The sequence below is a fragment of the Acinonyx jubatus genome, chromosome B1 (genome assembly GCF_027475565.1).
Source record: "Acinonyx jubatus isolate Ajub_Pintada_27869175 chromosome B1, VMU_Ajub_asm_v1.0, whole genome shotgun sequence".
NCBI classification, from domain to species: Eukaryota; Metazoa; Chordata; class Mammalia; order Carnivora; family Felidae; genus Acinonyx; species Acinonyx jubatus.
This window is the reverse complement of record NC_069382.1, coordinates 168,266,797-168,291,446: the sequence shown is the minus strand read 5'-3', so window position 1 is coordinate 168,291,446 and position 24,650 is coordinate 168,266,797. Positions and strand designations below refer to the sequence as shown.

Below are 24,650 nucleotides of genomic sequence, written 5' to 3'. Positions count from 1 at the left end.
AGGTGAATACAGCACACGCCTGACCCTTATTTGGACCCTTATCTACTTTGGGAGAGAAACTTCTCTTGGGAAGTGCTCATTGGGGCTTTTGCTCTTACAAAAGGATGGGAAGCCCCAGTGGGTTGGGCACCCCCTCGGCAGGGGGCATGCTTTTAGCACCCAGGCTGCTGTGGCTGATGGGTGCATGGAGAGAATGAAGCACCATTCTTCCTCACATTGACGTAGGCTGATTTTCACGGTTAGACTCTTTAATAAAAACCCTGCAGTGGGTTGCCATGGTTATGCTGGTTTTAACAGTGAGGAAATTAGGGCTAAGTGGCTTCCCTCAGGTCTGGCAGCTTTTAGCTGCTGCATTTGGATTTTTAATTTCTCCTCCTGGGAGATGCTGCTTGGCAAGGGCGGGGGAGTAGGGGAAGATCACAGACAGGTGCATCCTGGGAGCCACTGGGGAGGTGGCTATGAAAGAACTTAGGCTTTCTCCATAGACAGAAGGTAGAAAAAGGTCGGATAGCTTCATCTGAATCCCAGCTTCATTATAAACCACCTACGGGACCTTGAGCACATGATCTAACCAACCTCTCAGAGCAATGGGGACCCCAACTGCAGGCACTCACAGGATTGAGTAAGAAAATGTGGGGCCTGTAGGAAGCTTCCAGGTTGTGCTGGTCCACCAGGTCCTTCTACTCACGTTATCTCAGGGGCTCCTGGAATAACTCCCAGATGCTGGTCTCAGTGCCATCTTGATTTTCAAGGGAGGGATTGAAGCGGGGGCTCAAGGACTTCCTAAGCTGGCCTTTAAGACTGATGTGTGCATGCCTCTCTGCCTTCATCTCCCTTAGCTGCTGAGCCGGCCGGCCTCTCACTGTCTGCTCTCTTTGTGGAACTCTTCCCTGGCTTCTCATGAGATCAGCTGCTTTTCTTCCTTTGGGGTTCAGCTGAAAAGGAAGGCCTTTTCCAATCACTCTCATCAACCACCCTAATTGCTAGTTAATCTCTATCACTTTATTGATTTTTCTTAAACAATTCATTATAATCTGAAATTATTTTATTGTCTTTAAACAATTCAACAACAATCTGAAACCTCCCCCAAGTAGAACGTAAGCTCCTGTGTTTCCTACTATATCCCCCAGATTTAACCTGATCTTGGGGACCCTCTGGAGTCTGTGGATAGAATTTGCGCTCTATGAATTTGGATAGAAAAAAAATGACACCTTGATTTTCACTAACACCTAACTGAAATTTAGCATTTCCTTCCACTGTGAGTGTAAGCAACAAACCACAGTGGTATGAACTGTACTTGAGACTTTGTCACACACTATCCTTTTGCAGATATCTTGAAATATAATTTGTGGGGTGCCTGGGTGGCTCAGTCGGTTAAGCATCTGACTTAGGCTCAGGTCACGATTTCACGTCTTGTGAGTTTGAGCCTGACGTCAAGCTCTGTACTGACAGCTCAGAGCTTGGAGCCTGCTTCAGATTCTGTCTCTGTCTCTCTTTGCCCCTCCCCCACTTGCACACGCTCTCTCTCTCTCTCTCTCTCTCTCTCTCTCTCAAATATAAATAGACATTAAAAAAATTAGAAAAAAAGAAATGTCATTTGTGCTGCTCACTAATAGGAAGTTATAGTATTACTTAGGCCCACTGCTAGATTTTTTTATTTAATGCAATAATAAACAGACATGTTACTATATCACAATTTAAAAAGATTTTGGTAACCATTTCAATACATTTAATTTCTTTTATAATCCTCCATATTTATTTTATGCATTTAAAAAGCGTCAGCCTGGGACACAATTCAACTGTAACAGCTCTCTTCTCCATCTTCACAGCCAGCAGTGGGGGGTCAGGTCCCTCCAGGTTTCAAATCTCTTCTTCCATTTACCTCTCTAACTCTTCTGCCTTCCTTCCTCTTCCACTGTTAAGGGCCTATGTGATTATATTAGACTCACCTGAATAATCCAGGATAATCTTCCCATAGGGACAATCTGCCTATATGAAAGTCCTTAATTCTGTTTGTAAAGTCTTTCTGCCATATAACATGGCATATTCACAGGTTCTAGTGGCTAAACATCTTTGGGGGTGGGCATATTCTGCCTATTGTACCAGTGTTCACTGTAATATTCTTTTCAACCTTGTTTGTAATATGTTGGGGAAAAGAAGGGGTACAATAATATTTACCTTATCTAACCATAGGCTTGTGGGGAGGTCCAAGTGAAATAAGGAAACAATTGATATAAAGTGACATTTAAATACAATGTCATCATCCCTAAAAACAAACAAAACAAACAAAACCAAAAAACATTAGCCTGAGAAAGCGGCCCATAGGTTTCACCAGATTGCTGATAGGGTTCATAGTACAAAAAATGTTATTTACCGCTAAGACATAGGACAGGGCTTGGTATATAGTAGTCTGATAAAAATGTTTTTTGGTGAATGAGTTAGATGAAGGGAGGTGGAGAAGGAAACTGTCTTGGGCAGAAGAAACAGCATTCAAAGGTTGGGAGCTCTGCTCTAGAAACAGAAAAACTGTCTGGTGGTTTGAGCTTTGAGAGAGCTGCAGGCGTGTTATAAGCTGACACAGACGGTAGGCTGGTTGAACCTCATCCTGGGGCAATGGGAAGCCAACGGGAAGCAGGGACAGGAGTAATTATATTGGGGTTTTTAAAAATCTCTATGGCTGCCGAGAGGAGAGGAAAAGGAAGAGAGCAAGTGTGGACAGCACTGAAGAAGCTGTGGTGAGTGGGAAGTAGGCTGGTGGCAGAGCCAGTAGAAAGAAGTGGATGGATTTGAGAGCAATTCCGGAGACAAAACAGACACCCTGTGAGTACTGATTAGAAGTAGGGGGTGAGGGAAAACAGGAAGTACAGAACGACTGTGGCTTTCCTGCCTGAGCTCCTGAGTGATGGTAGGTGGCTTTCTGCAAGGGGGACACAGTGGGAAGGAAGAGGGGGTACAGGGCAGGCTCCAGGGGAGCTGAAACTACAAGAAAAGTGTTCTTATTTTCTCAGCCTGGGCTTTGCTAAAATGCCTTTGAACTCAAACGAGGCACTGTTCTCAACTTCTCTGTTTTCTCATCTGAACGATGGAGCTACTGATACTTGGTGCTACACACCTTGAATGCTGGAGGGACACCCTTCTCCCACCCACTTTCCTCAGGTCAAGTCCGAAACATTTGAGCCTGTGACTTTGCCAAAGGAGTCTCAAGGTTAATGCTTTGCCTGTCAGACTTGAATAATAGTTAGAGTCTTATATTAATATTGTGAAAAAAAATATTAATAATAAAAGTTAGTATGTATTGACTACTCATCATATGTCACACAATCTGCTGCATGCTTTATATGCAATATTCCTTTTAATTCCCTATGATAACACTATGAGGTAGTTATTACTATAAGTAACTTCTGTCAAGTCATATAGTTGTAGATGGTAGAGTACAAACTGGAACACATGGAGCGCCTGGATGGCTCAGTTGGTTAAGCCTCCAACTCTTGATTTCAGTTCAGATCATGATCTAATGGTTGTGAGATCAAGTCCCACATGGGGCTCTGCACTGGATGTGAAGCCTGCTAAAGATTCTCTCTGTCCTTCCTCCACTCCCTCTCTCTCTAAAAAAAATGAATTAAATTAAAAAAATTGGAGTACATGATGCCAGACTCTAGAATCTATATTCCTTTTTTTAAAAAAAATGATTATTTATTTATTTTGAGAGAGGGAGAAAGCATAAGCACTAGCAGGAGAGGGGCATAGAGCCCCGTGTGGGGCTTGATCCCACGAACCATGAAATCATGATCTGAACTGAAATCAAGAGTTGGAGGCTTAACCAACTGAGCCACCCAAGCGCCCCTATAATCTATATTCTTAATCACTACATATTCCTGCCTTCTTGGATCAATCACTGTTTTGGTCCAGGTGTTCACTGGAATTATCCTGGCCCCCAAGATCTAGATTGCACTGAAACATCCTTCCATTCCATATCCATATTCATATCCATATCCATATCCTCCCTGAGATGTCTGTGAGTTCAGATGAGCTTACATTTTTATGTTGATCTTTAGCTCAGAGCTCCTACTTCTGTGGGGTTATTTCAGTCTGTGGACCATCTTGTAGATGTTCTCGCTCTTGTCTGTGCTCTGTCACTCAGCTATGGGACCTGGTTACTCTCCATGATTTCTACCAAGTCTCTTACTCACACAGTGAGTGTGTAACACATTTTGCCAAAAGTCAAAAGATGGAGGGTTTAGAACACAGAAAAATGCAAATTAAAAAAACTGAATAATAGTTATCTCTATTTTTCAAAAGTGCCCTAGTGATTTTTTTTTAAGTCCCCTAGTGATTTTGCCAATGTATCAGTTAAGGTTTAGGCTTAGCTGCTGAAACGATGAGATTCTTCCTTTAGCCCAGAGGAAGAACAGTCCAGGATGAAGGGCATCTTTGCTCTCTACTGTCACTCCAACCAGAGTGCCTTCTATCTTGTTGCTTTGCTAACGCCCTGGGGATGGCTGTGTCCTCATCTGCATGGTCAAAGCTGAGTTAAACCACATCCACAAGTAGCCCATTGGACACAGAGAAGAAGAGGAAATGGAGGCTAAGGATTTCTTTGTAAGCAAGTGCTTGCTTCTCATTTCATTGGCAAGACATAGTCATGTGATCATACTCGCTGCAAATGGAGCCTGGGAAATGTAGTCTCTAACAGGCTGTCAACTGCCCAGCTGGAACTCTATTACTACGCAAGAAATGGAGAACAGGTTTTTGGAGACTGGAGGTCTCTGCTTCAGCCAATCTGGGTTCCAGCCTCTTGATTTTTGCTTAATCTCCTTCTCGCTCTTCTTTCTTTCCACTATCCTTTAATCTCTAATCTCTTTCTCTCTCTGCCTCCTCCATTTCCCCCCCTTCTTATTTATTTCTAAAGCAGAACATTTTTGCTATCTCATTTCCCCCCCCCCACCTGTTCTCCCATGTCTCTGGGTCTCCCTTTCCATCCTAAATGACCTATGAAACTATTGCCCTAAGCAAAGACATTATATATTCAAATTGGGAGTTGGTGTCCTGTGTTAAGATATTTTTTCCTACCCTGCTACACAGTAAAAATAAAACAAGACATCATTTTAAGGGATTTTCCCCAAAAACACTGAGTGAAGATGCAAAGAAATCTATTGGTCTATAATGTAAACATCCCAAATCATAAGTGACTTTACAAACCTTCAAGAAACATAGACTTCCCAAGCTTAAAATAAAACAATGTCACACTACATCAGAGTGTAAAATCTGGACTTCCAACAAAGTTTTAGAAGGAGCAGCTGTTATTACTTGAAAAGCAAAACAATCTTCGTGAGAGAGTTTCACACTCTTCTTCCCCACCTTCCTAGGGGCTACTTACCCTCAGTTCAGCCAAATCACACAAGCATTTAAAGTTCCTGCCAGGATGGGTATTTGTCATGTCTGATTACATTTCATTGGGCAAAACCAGTTATGTGGACAAACCCAAAAGTAAGTGGAGCAAGAATCTGTATTCCTCCTGTGGGGGGGGACTACAAGTCATAAGAAAAAGGACGTGGATGTACAATCTTATTAGGAGGAAATGAGTGAATTCTGGTGCATTATAATCAACTTGTCGAGCATGAGAGGTAAGACAAGGAATGGAGATTGAATCTAGGGCACAGAGACCTCTGACCATTAGACCATGTAATTGGGGCTTTATTGGAAAGCTACAAAGATTTTAAGCAGGCTGGTGATGTGATCAGAGCTCTGCTTTAGGAACATTGAGTAAGAGCATGACTTGCTCCACCTTCCAAACTCACTATTGTGGAAGGAAGGGTGGTGAAGCTGAACTGGTAAAAGGTTACACATCAGCATTTTGTTCCTGCCTCCATCTGGACAATGGGGTAAGCCACTGTATTTGTCAGGGTTCTTCCGAGAAATAGAACCAATGGAGATAGATAGATTAATAGATAGATAGATAGATAGATACGGATATGGATATGGATATGGATATGGATATGGATATGGAGAGAGATTTATTTTAAGGAATTGGCTCGTGCAATTGTCGAGTCTGGCAAGTCCAAAATCTACAGTATGGGCAGGTAGGTTGAGGTTCCAGGAAGAAGTGGCAAACTACAGGCAGAACTCCCTCTTCCTTGGGGGAGTCACTCTTCTTTCTCTAAGGCCCTCAACTGATTGTATGAGGCCCACCACGTTATGAGGGGTAATGTTTTCCTCAAGTCCACTGATTTATTTTTTTAAATTTTTTTTTTCAACGTTTATTTATTTTGGGGACAGAGAGAGACAGAGCATGAACGGGGGAGGGGCAGAGAGAGAGGGAGACACAGAATCGGAAACAGGCTCCAGGCTCCGAGCCATCAGCCCAGAGCCCGACGCGGGGCTTGAACTCACGGACCGTGAGATCGTGACCTGGCTGAAGTCGGACGCTTAACCGACTGCGCCACCCAGGCGCCCCTCAAGTCCACTGATTTAAAAGTTAATCTCATCTGAAAAATACCTCACAGAAACATCCAGACTAGTGTTTGAGTAAATATCTGGGTGCCTCTAGATACTGGCCTGCCCAAGTTGACACAAAATTCACCACTACAGCTACATACCTCTTGGTCCTTGTGTTCAAAACAGGAATCTTTTCAGCTGGGCTATTGGCATCACATGGGCAAATGGCTGCTGGAAAGAGGCTGGTATGAATGATGGGCCATGAGATTGCTAATAGGGGCTGACATCCACATTAGACAGCCAAACCTCCTTCTATGAGACCTCCCAGGGGAAAACAATCTCCTGAAAAATAGTATTGGTGAAGTTCTCCAATGACTACCTTCCTCTTGCCATGGCCTCTGTCTTAGTTCAAGCCTTTATGACCTTGCCTCCAGATTAAGGCACTTCCTTCATATAATGCCACTCTCTTTTCCAAAGTACAACTCTGAACACACACTCCTCAGAGGAAAAACCCTCAGCGGTGTCACACTGCATTCCTACAAAGGCTGAGTAAATCGGGCCATCGGAGATCTGGTCCCAACCAGTTCCTCTAACAGAGTCACACTCTCTGTCTCTGCTACAGGATCTCCAGCCCTATCTCCCACCCCCTTGGAGCCTTAGGCCTTATGAGAACATGCTTCAGGGACCACCTCTGGGGAGAGGTATCCATCACAGGCCCTACACAACCAACCTAATTTTGTCTATTTTATCTCCTGGGCTCCCACGTATGATTTTTTTTTTTTTTTTTAAAGAAAGGATCTGTGTGTGAGGTGGGGCAGGGAGAGTTTGAAGAGTACTTATTGAGGTGCCTGAGTGGCTCAGTCAGTTGAGCATCTGACTTCGGCTCAGGTCGTGATCTCCTGGTTGGTGAGTTCGAACTCCACATTGGGCTGGCTGCTGTCAGTGGTGAGCCTGCTTCAGATTCTCTGTCTCCTTCTCTCTGCCCCTCTCCTGCTTGCTCTCTGTCTGTATCAAAAGCAAATAAACACTTAAAAAAAAGAGTATTTATTTGGTAATACCAAACTGCTTGTAGTTTATTGCACATACCAATGTCCTTTGACACTTTCCTTGTTTGTTTATGCTGTTCCTGCCTCTGGGAACACCATCTTTCTATCTCTGGGATTGACTCTTTCCTTGCTACAGAATGTTGCCGTTCCCTCCAAATTCATATACCTAAAGCCATAATCCTCAGTGTATTTGGAAGTGGGGCCTTTGGGAATCGATTAGCTTTAGATGAGGTCATGAGGGTAGAGCCCCCAGTGATGGGATTAGAGCCCTTAGAAGAGAAACAGACCAGAGCCCTCTCTCTCTCCTTGGTGGGGAGAAGGCAGCTGTGTGCAAGCCAGGAAGAGGGGCTCTCCCGGGACACTGAATCTGCTGACACCTTAGCCTTGGACTTCCCAGTTTTCAGAACCGTGAAATATAAATATCTGTTGTTCAAGCCACCCAGTCTGTGGTGTTTTGCTATAGCAGCATGAATTAAGACATTCCTCAAGACTTTGCTCAAGAAACTTGACTTCTAACAAGTTGATCTGAACCCCAGGGTGGGCTAACGTGTTTTCCTGCGTTTCCAGCAAAACCTGTGCTTGTAGCTATGTTAGTGTTTGTGGTGTTAAATTGAAAGATTACTTGTTTATGTGTATACTTCCCCCATTAGTCAATAAACTCTTGAAAACAGGGATTGTTTCCTTCAGCACCTGGTGTAGTTGGAGCTCAAAACAGTGTGTGTGTGTGTGTGTGTGTGTGTGTGTGTGTGTGTGTGTAGTTTGACCAGTGTAGAACTGGTCCTCTGGAAAAGGGCCCCATTCTCCTGTTTCTACCTTGAGCTCCACCATCCCCGAGAAGCTGGCCATGACTGAAGAAATCTCTGATGATCTCCATCTAACAGTCTACCAAAGCTCTATGACACCTTGAGTCTGTACCACATGGCTGAGCCTGAATACATACTCCACCCTCATGTGCCTAGACCTAAAAATTCCACTAAGTCAATTTGTGAAAATTGAAACACTGAAAATAAATTTAAAACATTAAAAAAGTTATCCATAATCCTATCATCTAGTAACCACCTTCATTTAAAAAAATAGTTTCTATTGAAATGATGTTTTGAAAAAAATTAATGGCAAAGCTAATGAAACGTAGGATGTTTTCAAAACATGTAAGACGAAAAGAAAGAAAATAAAGGGGCACCTAGGCGGCTCAGTGGGTTAAAGCATCGGACTTCAGCTCAGGTCATGATCTCATGGTTCATGAGTTCGAGCCCCACACTGGGCTCTACACTGACAGTGTGGAGCCTGCTTGGGATACTGTCTCTCCCTCTCTCTCTGCCCCTCCCCCCACTTGTGCTCTCTGTCTCTCAAAATAAATAAATAAACTTTAAAAAAGAAAATAAAAAGAATTCATAATCCTACGGCCCAGAGATAACTACAGTAACTCTTCGGTGCAATTTCTCCCATCTCTTTTCTATGTGTGTTATGCTTATGTATGGATTATTATAATAACCAATACTCATTGAGCATACTTCACTCTAGTCATTTACTTTTCAATAATCCTATGAGGAAAGTATTATTATTTCCATTTTAGACAGAAAAAACTGAGATAGTGAGGTTAAGTAATTTGTTCAAGATACATAATGGGTAAAATAGTGTGGCCCTGTGTGTATATGGGCTTATGTTTATATGTATTAATATTTATATAGATACCCATTTATGTTGTAGGTGCTGAGGGTTGGAAGTTTTATATCCACAGGTGTAGACAACAAAGTAACTCCTAGAAAACACTCAACAGTGGCTGATGGTTTGCAGAAAACCTCTGCATTATTATTTCACAGCTCGACCTGCTGGGGCTACCTAGGGATCAGGGCTCTGATTCTCTGTTGGCTCCAGTCCTGCTTCAAAGAGGGCTTCAAGGATCAATTCATTCTAAAGCTTCCCCACTTTTGATGGCTTAGTGAGCTAAAAAAAAAAAAAAAAACTCTTCTCAAGTTTATTCCAAGGAAAGGCTTCCTACCTGCTTCTCCCTCAGGAGAACATATAAAGTGACCATATTTCTAGTTCTTATTACAGAGTTATTTTGAAATAAATGGATAAGAATGATTACTGTGGATTGTGAAACTATTTAATAAGTACCTAACCCAAAGTATTGTGCATCATGAAAATAAGTGCTAAACTAATAGTTTCTAAGAAACTAAAATCAATAGGAACATAAAGCTCACAGTAGCCAACAGTGACCCAGAGGCAGAACTCTGTGAAATATATTGTAGTGTCCCGTTATTTATTGCAGTGTAACGAATCACTCCAAACTCAGTGGCATAACACAACAATCGTTACTTGTTCCCTGGGCTCAGGAGGTCGTTCTCACTTGGAGCCTCTCACCAGTTTGCAGATGGATGGTGACTGGGGCTGAAGTCATCTCAAAGGCTGTTTGTTCTCTGGGACTTCAACTGGAGCTGAGGACCACAACACCTGTACCTGTCCTCTCCATTGTCACTGGGCTTCCTCCTGCCATGACAGCTGGGTTTGAAGAGCAAGCACCCCGACAGAGAGCCAGGCCAAAACACCCTTTATAACACAGCCCTGGAAGTCACATAGTGTCACTGGGTCCAGCCCATATTCAAGGGTAAGGGGATTAGCCTCCACCTCTTGATGTGAGAGGGGTGTCAAAGAATTCACAGACGTGTTTTAAAACATTTTGCAAATTTTATGGTTCTCATCAAGGAGTGGTCATTCCTCAGTTCGCTCCGCACAGTGAACTCATTCTCTGAAATGTCCTGGGCACACATAGATCATGGGCATCTTGTTTGCAGTGGCCCCCATTTGGGTACATTACCTCTTCTGACAAACGGCTCTGTGATGCCATCTTTCTCCTGGATTTTGTCACTGCCTTCAAAAAATCCTTGATGGGGAAAAAAATAAAATTAATCAATTAATTAATTAATTAATCAATAAAAATCCTTGATGGAGGATGCCTGGGTGGCTCAGTTGGTTAAGTGTCCCACTTGGGCTCAGGTCATGATCTCGCGGTCTGTGAGTTCGCGCCCCGTGTTGGGCTCTGTGCTGACAGCTCAGAGCCTGGAGCCTGTTTCAGATTCTGTGTCTCTCTCTCTCTGCCCCTCCCCTGCTCGTACTGTCTCCCTCTCTCTCTCAAAAATAAATAAACATAAAAAAATTTTTAAAAAATCCTACATGGTTCTGGAAGTGCTTGGTGGGCCTGCCATGATCCCTTGCAAGCAGCTCGAAAGGGGAAATCCTGTATGAGGAGGATGGACGTGTTCTTCTCTGTTTTGTGAATTTCCCCTCCCCAGAACAGCTGCATGGAGTGATTTGCATGAAATGGAAGGCTCTGCTTAGGTAAACGGTAGGTAGTAACTGGAAAGAGGATAGCCATTACAGAAGTAAAGAGGAAGTGGATCAATCCTTTGGGCCACAATTATGTTGCTAATAATACTCAACATTTATTGAGCTCTTCCTGTATGCTGGGCACTATGCAAAGCATGTTACCTGAATAACCTCATTTAACTGCTTTTCCAACCTTAAATGATAAACACGATTCTTATCCTTACTTTACAGAAAACAGTGGTCAGATTTGGGTAATCTTTGGCAATTAACCTCTGTGTTTCTAATTTTCTCTTTGGTAGAGAGGGGAATATATATGCATACACACACACACACACACACACACACACCCCATAGGGGTTTTAGCATTTAATAGGAGGAGGCATTTAAGGGTTTCGCATTCAGCAATGTTACTTATTCCTCCTCCCCGTCCTCTACTTTGTCTTCTAGGATGGGAATTAATTAATTCTGTGCTAACAAAGCACAGAATGAGGAATCTGCCACAGACCCACTGTCCAACCTCAGCATTCAAGCCACTCATTTCAGTTTCTAGTGACTCTGTTCCCATCTGCAGAACGGGTACAAGGCTGGGATTCTGTGACGATGAACAGAGGGCCTGAAACACTTCTCTACGGTGGCGTCCCAGTCTTTTCTCTACTTCCAGGTCCAACTAAATTTGCCAGTTACCAAACCAAATACAAATGACACCTAGCAAAAAGTGATCCAGGAACTCAGAGTCCAAAAGGAGGCCTGGTGGCAAGCCCTGTCCGTCTCCTTGCTGTGTTCAAAGCTCTGTCCAGTTCACAGTGTGGCCAGATGCTAGTGTGTATGCGTTAAACTCTGGGGGGTGGGGAATGCTCTCTTGGTGAGGGCTTGCGCTGCAGGAAAGTGACATGGTCCCTCTGCAACACGACTCCATCCATGAGTGACACGGGGGCTGTGGCTGGAAGGCCCCACTCGAGGTGGCAAGGGTTGCGGCCTGCCCTTTACCGTCCACGTGGCTCAGCTCTGGGCCAGTGCTGTCTTCTGTACCCAGAGAGGCTGGGAGGTTTTTACACAGGCCCCGTGTTCTCGCTCCGTGTGGTTCGGGCCCCTCCCAGGCAGGCTGATTTGTGAATGTGTTGAATTCCAGCACACTAGACAGCCTAACCACAGACTGGTGTTTTGTTTCTCTACCGGATACACCTGCCCAAAAAGCGGGGTTCACTCATGCTGCAGGCTCCGGTTTGTTTCACTTTTGAAAAATCGCACCCTCCAGATAAACCAGAGGGTATAATCGTGAGCCCTGAGAACCTGCGGAGGCTAACGAGTAACGGAATTGATTTTCTTTTCTTTTAGGGGCACAGGACCATAGTATAAAATTGCTTTTCTCATCCAGATGAGCATTTTCCACATTCTGTCGATCATCATTTCCCAAATCCTACCACCCAAGAGGATTTTACAGAGATGCGGATGCAGCATCAAAGAGCATTGAGTCACGGACTGGGAAAATCAGTCCCTTTTTAGTTTTTCCAATCTTCCTGGTTTTGTCAAGAAAAAAAAAATCTTCATTTGATGCCAGTATTTCTTTACCATCTAACACTAATCTACCCTTAAAAAACCCCAGCAACAACAAAATGAGCGCAGATCTCAGATTTTGAGTCCTTAGTTAGATGTGGTGTCTACTTAAATGCTATGTTGTCTAGCTCAAATTTGACATTATTGTTTCATTTATACTGTGATTATTTTTAGGATTCATTTTCGGCAGGGATAGCTGTTTGCCATTTATTCTTTTGAAATAAATATCCTCAAGTTTTTAAAATGGTAAAGAAAGATATGAAGTAAATAATTGCACAGGTGCTATTCATCAATCATGTAAGTCATGAGGGTAGTATATGGTGATCTTCTGCTATGAGAGAAATTGGGAGGGAATACCCAAATACCTGACATGTGAACAACTGGGCTTTGGAGTCAGATGAACGGACGTGGGTTTAAATCGCCATCTACCACTGGATACTTGACCCAGAGCAAGTGATTTAACTTCGTTCCACATCTGCAAAATCAGGAGAATGGCCGTTCACGACCCACCTTGGGATTTTTGTGAAGACAACGTACGTAAGCTTGCATGTGTAATGCATGGTCCTAGAACATACTCAATAAGGTTAGCCATTATTATTTTTTCTGGAAGTTTGTACCTCTTATTACCCTTCACCCGTCTGCCCCTCCCCTCACCCCCCTGCCCCCTTACACGCCATGTAAGCGCCGTGCCTGGCACCTAACACAGTGAGGTATAACCACTCCCGTAATTTCTGTTATCATTAGCATCATGTGTTAGTTCGTGTCTGCTTTGAAGCAGATGTCAAAGTGGGATTAGATGAGCACAGGACTTACGAAGGGGAAAACCCGTGAAGGAGAAAGGACCAGAGAGCAGGGGAAAGGGAAGAGAAGTCCTAACACCTGTAACAGGAAGGAGGCTAGGGTTGGAGAAGCCTCAGACTGCAGTACAGTGACAAGCCACTGAGGAGTCTGGGAGCCAAAGTCGACCAAAGTCAAGCCAAAGACATCCCTTTGCTGCACTCTGTCATTGGTTGGGAGAAGCTCACGGGAAATGTGGTCTTCATGTGGACGTGGTGGCAGATCTAGAAGGGCCGCCCCACCAGAGGATATCTGAGTGGCACATTCATGGCTGCTATGCCTATCATTTCCATCTTGCATGTGAAAAATGCAACCTGAGAGTTTCCTCCAATTCATTTATCTAGTTAAGTACCCGGTCATTGCAAACCAGATAGAGATTGAAATTACTTCACACCTAAAAGTGAAATATGATATTTGAAGGATGAAAGAAACTCATGGCCAACTTATGATTTTTTTGTTTCAATGCCCAGCTAACAAACCAAGAAATTATTTACTTTTGAAGAGTTTGTCTTGGTCACATTTTTTTTTTACTAACCCTATTTGCCTTTTAGCTCTAATTTTGGGTTTCTAAGGTTTAGCATTTCAGTCAGAGAGTTAAGCACAGTTGATATTTTCATGCAAATTGAATCTAACCCAGGGGCCCAAATGTCAATCTACAGGTATGTTCAGCTCATACAATGTTAAAAATATTATTGAACCAACATTTTAAAATTGGGAGATATCATATTAAAAAAAATTATTTTTGGTCTCAAAAGCCAGAAGATCTGGAACATTGAGCCTGAATTTCAGCATGACAATATGATGTAGGGTGAGGTCAACTGCCCCTCAAAGCGGGGCTTTCCTGTTTGCTCCACCTGTAGGCTTCACTACCCGCATAAAATATGCAGACGTCCTTACACCCAGCAGGCTTCACTTATTTATACACCGGCTTGGTCCTTTGGGCAGAGTGGTAAGTGTGCCCCCATATCACATTCTACCCTTCTTCTGTAGCAATGTTTTAGCTGGACTCACGGGTGCCCAGCTAGGACTACATTTCCCAGTCTCCCTTGCAGCTTGCAGCTAGTGTGCTCATGTTGCTAAGTTCTGGCGAATGGTACGAAAGCAGAATTGATGTTTGGAACTTCCAGACTTCTTTTATTTTTATTATTTTTTTTAACGTTTTTATTTATTTTTGAGACAGAGAGAGAGCATGAACGGGGGAGGGTCAGAGAGAGAGAGGGAGACACAGAATCTGAAACAGGCTCCAGGCTCTGAGCTGTCAGCACAGAGACGACGTGGGGCTGCAACTCGCGAACCACGAGATCATGACCTGAGCTGAAGTCGGACGCTCAACCGACTGAGCCACCCAGGCGCCCCCCAGACTTCTTTTACAAAAAAGCAAGGTGCCCTCCCTTCTTTCTTTCCTTCTTCTTGCCACAGCTGGAATGCGGATGTGATGGTGGGAGCCAGAGCAGCCATCTGACACCACAAGATGGAAGCCATATATATTGAGAACAGCAAAGCAAAAAGATAGGAGGAAACGGGGGGTCCAACACCAAAGCACATGTACCAGCTCTGAAAAGCTTGTGCTCAGACTGTTACACCAGAAAAATAAAATTCCACTTTCGTGTCCCTTTTACACAGCAGCCTTAACTGTATCTTAACTAATACATACCCATTTGCAATTGAGTCTGGCCTCAGACTTAATTGGAACTGAGGTGTAAAGGAAAAGAAAATTAGTGATTTTGCAATTTTTTCCTCCTAAAAGGAACCTGTGTGAGCAGCATCAAAACAAATTGCACTGAGAGCTGAGATGAGGCATAATCCTCTCTAGGGTAAAAGCAGTACGGAAAACCCTGTCCCTGTCTCAACAGGCTCTGTTTGCAGGTGGTTCCATTTTCCGGTCGTGAACTGGTTTGTGCAAATGGCTCCTTCGGGGCCACTGTTTCCCCCACAGCTACATGTCGCGGGTTCACAGGCTACTGTGCCACATTCTCACTTCTTTTTCATCTCCACCTTGTCTTTGAAGGCCACACTTGAGCAGGCAGCCCTCCCACCTTTTCTGGGCAGTGCCCTGTGAGCAGAAGAGAAGTAGAAACTTCTCCTTTGGTACTGTTCTGGCTCCCAAGGGGCCATCAGAGGTTTCCCAGGGCTAAGCGTGAAACCATTGAGGATTTTCACAGTTGCAAACTGAGCAGAGCCTGCTGCACTATGTGAAGGTAAAGGGCCAGTTATGGAAATTGATCTATGACCAAAAAAAGATGTCACTACCTCCCCAGAGGCAGGTGCCAAAAATGAATGTTACTGTGTTCCCTAGAATGATGAATGAAAACATTGAATGAAACCTGAGTAATAATCGTGCTAGACTATTTAGTGTAACCTGTGACAAAGAATCCATTAAACCGGGACTATTTGGGGGAATACAAGAAAAAAACGTGCTGTTCAATGTGCCATAATCGTGGGGCGCCTGGGTGGTGCAGTCGGTTAAGCGTCCGACTTCAGCCAGGTCACGATCTCGCGGTCCGTGAGTTCAAGCCCCGCGTCAGGCTCTGGGCTGATGGCTCAGAGCCTGGAACCTGTTTCCGATTCTGTGTCTCCCTCTCTCTCTGCCCCTCCCCCATTCATGCTCTGTCTCTCTCTGTCCCAAAAAATAAATAAACGTTGAAAAAAAATTAAAAAAAAAATGTGCCATAATCGTGACGTACATTTTCTCATTCCACCGTCTCAAAATTCCTCCGAGGTAGTATTATAGCTGCTGGTTTCTTGAAGCAGGTATGTTAAGTAACTGGACAAAGATCACACAGCTAGGAGGTAAAAAGCCAGGATTTTGACATTCTGGTGATCTACGTTCATTCCATATCATGCAGCCTCATGGATGCTCGAAGACTGGCCTAATCAGAAGGAGGAGGCAAGTGAGATCACAGACGAACTGCCAGGGATGGAAGTATCTGGGTGAGGAGGATGCAGAAGATGGATGCAGGAAAGCAAGAAAAGAAAGTGGAAGAGAGAGATGTTGAGAAGACTATATACCTGCATCGGATCATCCTAAGGCCCCACAGCTTACAGAAGAAATCAAGATGAGCACAACTCCCTGGTCCCTGAGGGAGAAGGGGTCGTGGAAGAGGCAGTTGGCAGATGTGTATCGGGAGGGCTGAGCTGGCAGCAAGGTGAGATAAATCTGAAAAATAAATTTTACTACGCTTTTTACCTTGCTGAGTGATTGGTTGGTATGCTATGGAGTGGAGAAGAAATTATAACTTAATAGTTAGCCAGACTGGAGTTAATGTTTCTGCTTATTTGTATATGTGTGCTTTTCCCCTTCCTGGCAGATTCTTTTGTTCTGCCCCATGTACCCGGGTGATTCTTTAGATAGTTGGCCTCTATGTCCATTCATACCGCAAGATCAAAAGGGAAGATGATTCCCAAAGCACTGTTCTGGGACACTGAATGTCACCGAACCTCACACAAAATTATACCAACTTTTCTTTTCTTTCTATTATCACTTAACTTCTGCCTCCTCAGAGAGGCAGTTCATCTTTATTTTCATTTAGAGGTAAAATATTTTCTAACAGCATCCATGAAACCACATTCAAAGTCGATGACGACCCGCCTTTCGTTTTTTAATTTTTTTTTTATTATTTTCCTTCCGGCTTTTTAGACAGAAGACAAATGTGAGTTCTGTTTGGCACAAAGTGACTATTCACAAATCTTTTTATGTATTTCTTTCTCCTTCAGCCATTGACAAGTGCCTGACAGCTCCAAACTCCCTCAACATCGAACCAATTAGACAGATGAAACCCTCAGAAACAGGGAGGTTGTTTGAGATGTAGACGGTTACATATTTGTGGTGGGGGCGGGGGACAGGCTAGGGTCTCGATATCTACGGTTAGGCTGTGATAAGAATGATGTTCTCTCCCCTTGGTCAGCCAAGCTTTTTCTACAGAATGAGTGTCCTCTCCAGAGGAGAAGGAAGACAAAAAGATGTAACGAGGTACTAGGGAAAAACAGTCCTCCCTGGCTGTGGCCATGGCCTGGTTTGGAGAAAGTGAAACTAATTTGGGCAAAGTCATGTCCTGTTTGTCCTGTCCGTTTTGTCTGTGAGGCTCTGGGGCAGAGGCAAAAGGTCACGCATATTGGACTAGAATATTAAGGAAAGAGGAAACAAGGTCTAAAGTGAGACTGTGGGGTCCGGGATATTTCCAAATTTAACAATTTTTTTTTCTGCTTTAGGAATTGCTCTTTCAACTCACCTTTTCTTTCTTCCTTCCTTCCTTCCTCTTTCTTTCTTCCTTCCTTCCTTTCTCCCTTTCTTTCTTTCTTTCGTTCTTTCTTTCTTTCTGCGAAGTTTCCGAGAAGAAAAGGCAATATTTGCTCTAAGTGCTACAATTCAAGCTAACTGGGTTCTGCACATGAAAGCCCTTTTTACTTTCACAGCAATTTAAAATACTAACAGTGATAATGGAGTGTTTTCATACTAACTGGTAGGGTCCCCACTTAAAGCTACATAACCCTTTGAGACCCGAATTTCTCCTCTCTTATCAGAGACAATCGGGGCCTTGCCCAAGGTCACACAGCTGGTAAGTGGCAGAGTCTAGGGATTTGTCTTCCGCCACACCTGTCACCACAATCCTCCGGTGTGAGTAGTCACTTTAGATAATTCTCAGGTACGAGCCGCTTTGGGCTCAATGTGACAAGGACACGCTCCACAGCCTCCCACAGGGGTGTTGTGAGACCCTTCCACAGACTTGAGTTCTTCTTCCCTACCAGTGCGGCCAGAGCTACAAACAGCTGAATTTCTTTATCATCATTTTAGAAATGATAAAAAAAAAAAAAATTCCAAAAGACATTTTATTCCTCATGAAGAATTGGCAGTCTTTATTTATGAGGGATGCGTTCTGGAATGTTCTGCCTTGGTGAGTGAGAAGGAGACTTTCGTAGAACTGAAAGCAAAGAAGAAATGGGGATAAGTGAAGGAGAGCTGAAAGGAGGATTTCAAGTGAGATTGGGACTCTTCACTCTTATTCCTCCTCTTCTTCAGCTTAGGAGGTCTCTGCCTCCCTGCTCCTGGGAGAAAACAAGGGCTATAGCCTTTTAAGTCAAACAGAACTTGGCTCAAATCCTAGCTCTGGTGAGAACTCTTGAGGAAGCTATTTAATCTCACAGAGCTTCATGTCTTCATCTGTAAAATGGTGATAATATTATTACCCTCTTTGTTGGGTAAATTGGGGGGGGAATTGATGAAATTATGCAGTGTTTCTCCGAGCATACCACTGGTGGTAACAAGAGGGTTTTCTGGTGATACGGTCGTATTTTAATGTAATATTTATGACACAACAAACCCATTATTTCACAGGTCTTATTGCTTAGTGCAAGGCTAAGTAAAAAAAAAAAAAAAAAAGCAAACCAATGTAAAGCCTATTTTAATAAAATGTTGAATGTGCGATGTAGAGCTGGCAAAAAGGGGCAGAGGGAGGGAACGATGGTCAGGGAGCCCTGAACTGATGCTTATGAAAGCTGCTGGCTCAGCCTCCTCTGCTCAGGGACGCGACTCCTTTCCCACTCCTCCTGGTAAGGAGCGGGGTGGGGGGGGGGCGCAATTCTGGACAAAGAAGCAGAAAGACCCAGGGTGGATGGGCCAGCTGCGTTCCCTTGGGGACCTGGAGCGAGCTGCGCTGTGTGGAGCCCCTGGAATTTCACCACCCGCTGCTGCCCTCTGGTGGTCATGTGCTGTCGCAGCATCCCAAGGAAGTTAAAGTAGACCCACAGCGATTTAGCACCCAGCACCTGTGCACCTCCCTTTCTGACACCCTTTTCACCTCTTCGCTGTCCTGCACACCCACCCCATCAGTCCCACATGGCCTACCCTCCCCAAAGAGTCACTTCCTCAAGCCTAGACACCACAACACCTGTTCCCCAAACTCCTTACAAATCAGTAGGGGATGTTCTGACTCTCAGATGTGAACAGTTGAGCTTAGCTTTCCCAGGGAACTCTTGTCTTAAAGGAGAAACTGGTTTAAAAACCAAATGAAGTCAAATCAGCAGAAAGCGGCTATATTTTATGATGGGACCTTTCCTTGGCTCCCACCTTTCTCTGTGAAATAGATGCTTCTAAGTAGGCACTAGGTCCAAAAGACAAAATCCTTATATTTCTTTCCAGAAAATTCTGCAAGAAACTTTCAAAATAGTTTTACAGCTGGCATTATAGCTACATTATTTTTCTTGAGTCTGAAACCCCCAAATAGTAGTAGTTTTAAAAAGATTAAAAAAATTTATCTCTCATATAAACAGAGGCAACCTAGGGCTGGTATGGTGGTGCCCTGATCACCGGATTCCTTCTTTCTTGTTGTTCCATCTTATTCAACACATGGCTTCTACCTTGTGGCCCAAGATGACTGCTCCAGCTCCAGACCTTGGATCAACATTCCAGTCATTGGTCTGAGGAAAGTGTACATTTTCATCCTTTAAAGCACTCACCACTTTCCTTTACATCCCGCTGACCAGGACTCAGACATGAGTACCTTGTAAGGCACACTAGGAAGTGTAACTTTTTTTTTTCCTGAGCAGCCTTGTGCCCTGCTAACTTTGGCATTGTATTACTGAAGAATGGGAGAATGGATTCTGGACAAAATTAGAATCTCCTCCACAAGAATATTGCTGGGGTTGTGAGAAATACTCAGACTCAAGTAGGATTGGATCCAACAACTAAAGTCAGCCTCGTCTGTATTTCTTCTGCCATTGTGAAATGCCACTGGAGTAAGGGTTAGTACTTTAGGCCTGCAGCCCAGGATATTGATGTTCTAGTTTTGGCTCCACTGCAGGCCAATGTCATGGCCCTGAGAGAGAAGTCTGATGTTCCAGGCCTCAGTTTCTCTGAAATAGGTTAGTTAATTTCATCTCCAGGGTCCCTTCCTGCTCTAACATTATGACTTCTTATAGCCCTACCTTGGCATCTATAATCAAGCAGTTAAATAGAAAATGAACATACCGTTTTTCCTACTAAATGCTATGGATAAGCAAGAATAGATAACCAATTGCTAGCCCTAACTGTCCTTTTAACCTTGTCATCCTTCAGCAGGACTCCTTCATGCAGGAATTGGTTGGAAATGCAGTTGTGGACCGGGAGATGCACTTTATTTTCCCGTGGCACTTTGGAAGCAGAAGGGCTAAAGCAACAGACAAGGAAGCTTGTGGTTGTAAAGTCTCTGTTTATATCCGGGGGTAGTGGCTGCAATTGCTTGTCTCAAACTGCTGGGATAGGAAACATCTGTAGCCAATTGATAAAGAGGGTATCTGCTGTGCGCACTCTAATCTTGAGGAAATGGGGATCCCAAAGTCACCTGGATTAGCCACAGACCAGAAAGGAGCCCTTTTAGAGTTCCTTTCAGTTGCTGAGGCACACGATGTTTGAAAACCCCCTCCTACTCCATCCCAGAGGTAGAAAAGCATAAGTCACCATTGCTCAACTTCCTTAGAAATAGCCAATGAACGCTAGCATCTGGGTCTTAATAAGTGACTAATCTGTAAACAAAAACACTGCCTTGTCTGCTTCTTGGAGCCACATAGTGAACAGTTTGCTGGTTAATCACCAGAGCTATGAGATATTACCCGTCTAGCTCTATGTCACAGAGTGGATGAGCTGCATGGTGGCAGGAAGAGGACACAATTGGACATCCAACCAGGGAATGAGGCAGTGGTCCACATGCCTATGAGGCCCCCAGCCCAGGGTAAGCATTGCTCCTGACTTGAGAAAGGCTTCCCAGAGACTGGCAGAGGCAGGGAATGAGAACGGGCACTCCCAGGTGTAGCATCTGGGGTAACATCTTTTTTTGCCAGGACGACTCCTTGGGGTCAGGAAGACCATGCCTGGAATCAAAGAAGAAAGGATCTAGAAAGTTCTAGAGCCAGGCAGGGTAGCTCTGAAATTCCAGTACAAAGAATCTGGCTTCAGCTAAATGACAGCGATTTCTTTCCTGGAGCTGGCCAACATTTGACCTCTGTCTACCTGACTGGTGGCTTAGATCCTTTATGTCACTCCCACTGTGGTGTGAGTCCTCCAAACACCTCTTTCTTGAATGCTACATAACTGATATTGATAACTGATATTTATTGAGTTCTCACTTGGTAGTTACTGGCCTAGGTACTAGGTAGTGTCCTAACATGTATTTTCTTATTTAATCTCACAACTACTATTATACCCACTTTATAGGTAAGCTGACTGAAGCACAGAGAGTTTAAGTAACTTTCTCAAGGCCACACAGCCAATTCCCAGCGTAGCCAAGACTCTAGCCCAATGCCATCTGGCTCTGGAGTCCATGCTTCTAACCATGCTGCTTCTCTATTCAACAAATATTTATTAAGCACCTACTATGTACAGGTACTGTGCTTGCTGCTACAGATAATCCTGGGGTGGACACCTAGTTTTCCTGCTCTGACCTGGACCAGGGCAGAGGCACAACTTGGACACCAGCAGAGTAGATCCAGAGTCTTGATTAGAGACATTTTTATTTTGTACAGAGTGGAGGGCACAGGGTAGGTCTGCATCAGTGCTGGTTGTTTATGCTGTGATCTGTTCTGATGGGCGTCCATGCCCTACTAGTTGTAATTACTTTGAATATCTCCCTTGCCCACACAAAGTTAAAAAAAAAATGAGCTTGAATGCTTGAGTTGGTCATGAAAGCACAGCCCCTGCAGTCCTCACTATTCCCTATTACCTTCTTATTTGCCTCTTCACTCATTTTGGCTACTATCTTCCATCTGAGTTCATAACTCCTACCCCATCCCTTTTGCATCCCAAGTCAGGCCCTGCATTGGCTCCCTAGTTCCCTGAAGGCTAGGTGGAAAGACTCCGAGTGGGCCTGGGGAAGACATTTAGAGCTGGGGGAGGTGAGGTCAGATAGGCAGGGAGTCAATCCTGATTGTGTTGAAGTGATATTTAACGTTGTGAAATGCTATCAATACGTCATGGGGTACTGATGAGTGCCTATTGGTGAGTTTGTCCGCTCCTTGGTATAATAAGGAAAACAAGAAGTCAGAGGGGAGGGGAGACACAAGGGCAAAACACAAAGTGTATGAACAAGGAATAGTCATTGAGGGAATCAGATGCTGCCTGTCTGCCCAGAGCCCTTCGATCGGCCTGGGGGTCCTTTTCCTCCTTCTAGTCTAGCTCACTTGCTACTTCCTTTGAAACTCCCAGAAAGCTTACATCTTCCTTCTTAGAGCACATCTATTTACTACATTTTATTTTAACAACAGCCAACACCTACTGAGAGCTTCCTGTGCACCAAACACTGGTTTGAGTACTTTACTACTGACTCACTCAGTTATTACAGCGGTGCTACAAGCCAGACATATCATAATGGTGCTCAGTGTACCGATGGGGCAGACTGAAGTGCAGCCATGTTAGGTAACTTGCCAAAGTCAGACAGCTGTGAGCGGGAGAAGGGGGTTTCACTGCAGCCACTGGGGCTAGGAGTCTGTGCTCTCAGCCACTGTGCCACACTGCCTCTCTTGGCTTCGTCTGTTCGGACATCAGTCTGTTGGACTGGCCTGTGTGCTTCCGGAGTTTGGTCTCACTTGAGTCCCCATGTCCAGTGCATAGTACCTGCCCCTCTGGAGGGTTCAGTAATTAAGCCAGCACGTACATAAGCACCATGTTATCTTTAACAGAGACATTTTCGTTCAGAGATTTTCAGGGTGAATCTTTCTTCATATCCTAGGACTATCTTGGGCAGCATGCTGTTTCTTTGAGGGAGGGCTCCAAAACCAGGGCTAGAAATGGGCTCTTCATTTGGAGAGGTTGCACAGCTAGAGCTTAGAGCATCTACAGATTTCCCCCTCTATCTGAAAGTACAGTGTTCCTATGAAACCTTTCATAAGCCAAAATAGCGTAAAGCAAAGAAGCAATTACCACTTATTTATATGGAGAAATTTTGAGTGTTCCCCAGACTCAAAAAATAACCTTTCATAGGCTTTTCTGATGCCTTCGGGACACTTCTTGCTAACAAATACACAGATGTTCGTGACACAGTTCAAAGCTATGGTGGCTTGATGCTGAGATGCTGAGTGTGGTTCCTGGGGAAGGAGCTCAGACGGGGCCTCCCTCATTGCTGCGCTACCTCTGTAACGGCTTGCTGTCACACAAACACTGAATGCTATTTTTGCTTTTCACCTTTTCTCACAAAAGCAAAACCTCTCTTGGGTTTCTTTCCGTTAGTGAAAACAGGTACTAACATAGGTCTTTTGCAAAAGCCGAGTGGCATAATGTGAACTTTCAAAAAGTGGATACCTGTATGTGATCTCATTTTAAAAGAGGTGCATAAGGGGTGCCTGGGTGGCTCAGTCTGTTAAGTGTCCAACTTCGGCTCAGGCCATGATCTCATGGTTCATGAGTTTGAGCCCCACGTAGGGCTCTGTGCTGACAGAACCCTCTGCCCCTCCCCCACTCGCACTCTACCCCTCTCTCTCTCAAAAATAAGTAAACATTAAAAAAAAAGTGCATAGGGACCATTGTGAGGCAGCTTCCAATGGGTAAATTGGGGATGGTTTGAACGTCAAAGTAATTAAAGACAACCATGGGTTATAAAGTATTGAAAAATTGCAATCCACTCATCCATACTAGGAAAGAGATAAGGGGGAAGAAAGGGCTCTTGCTTCCAGTAGAAAGCTGTGTGCTGGCTAATACTGTGCAGGATGTGCTGGCGATTGAAAGTTACCAGTTACAATCCTCCACTAAGAGATTGGCCCAGGCAAGAATCATCAATGGTTGCTAAATCTAAATGGAAGTTTTGATGAGGAAGAGGATACTTGCGTGGTCTTAAAGTGCCACTCAAAGATTCCTTATTGCAAGGGAAAAAATAGTAACTGCACCGTGAAGAAGTCAGATCACACCTCGACTGTGTGATTAAAATTTATGCCTCCAGTAAGGGGCAGATGGACTTTGTCTGCTTCCAGATGTGATGCCCTGAGAAGGACAGAGCATCTCCATAATGTTGGGATCAGGAATATATAACCTGAGTTTAATGGCGAGGAAACATCAAAAGCCCCAAATGAAAAAATTCTTTTAAAAACAGGAGAGGAGGGGCGCCTGGGTGGCTCAGTCGGTTAAGCGTCCGACTTCGGCTCAGGTCATGATCTCGCAGTTCGTGGGTTCAGGCCCCACGTCGGGCTCTGTGCTCACAGTTCAGCGCCTGGAACCTGTTTCGGATTCTGTATATCCCTCTCTCTCTCTGCCCTTCCCCTGCTCATGCTCTGTGTCTCAAAAATAAATAAACATTAAAAAAATTTAAAAAAATAAAAACAGGAGAGGAAACTAGTAGTCTTCAAAAATATCAGTGTCTTAAAAGACAAAGAAAGACTAGGTAAAATGTGTCAAGTTAAAGGAGACTAATGAGTCCCAGCAATCAAATACTCTAACTGACCCTGATCTCAGGCCAGATCCTGTTCTAAAGAAAATAAAGTATCATACAGAACATC

At 44.1% G+C, this 24,650-nt stretch overlaps 1 long non-coding RNA gene across 1 annotated transcript in view; it reads left to right on the top strand.

Annotated features, from left to right (window-relative positions):
* The first annotated feature begins 11,301 nt into the window (after window positions 1-11,301).
* The window catches only part of LOC113602523 (uncharacterized), a 28,873-nt gene continuing 15,524 nt past the window's right edge, over window positions 11,302-24,650 (top strand). Inside the window, exon 1 of the long non-coding RNA XR_008296349.1 lies at window positions 11,302-16,345. This is a non-coding gene — a long non-coding RNA (uncharacterized LOC113602523). The remainder of the gene's footprint in view (window positions 16,346-24,650) is intronic.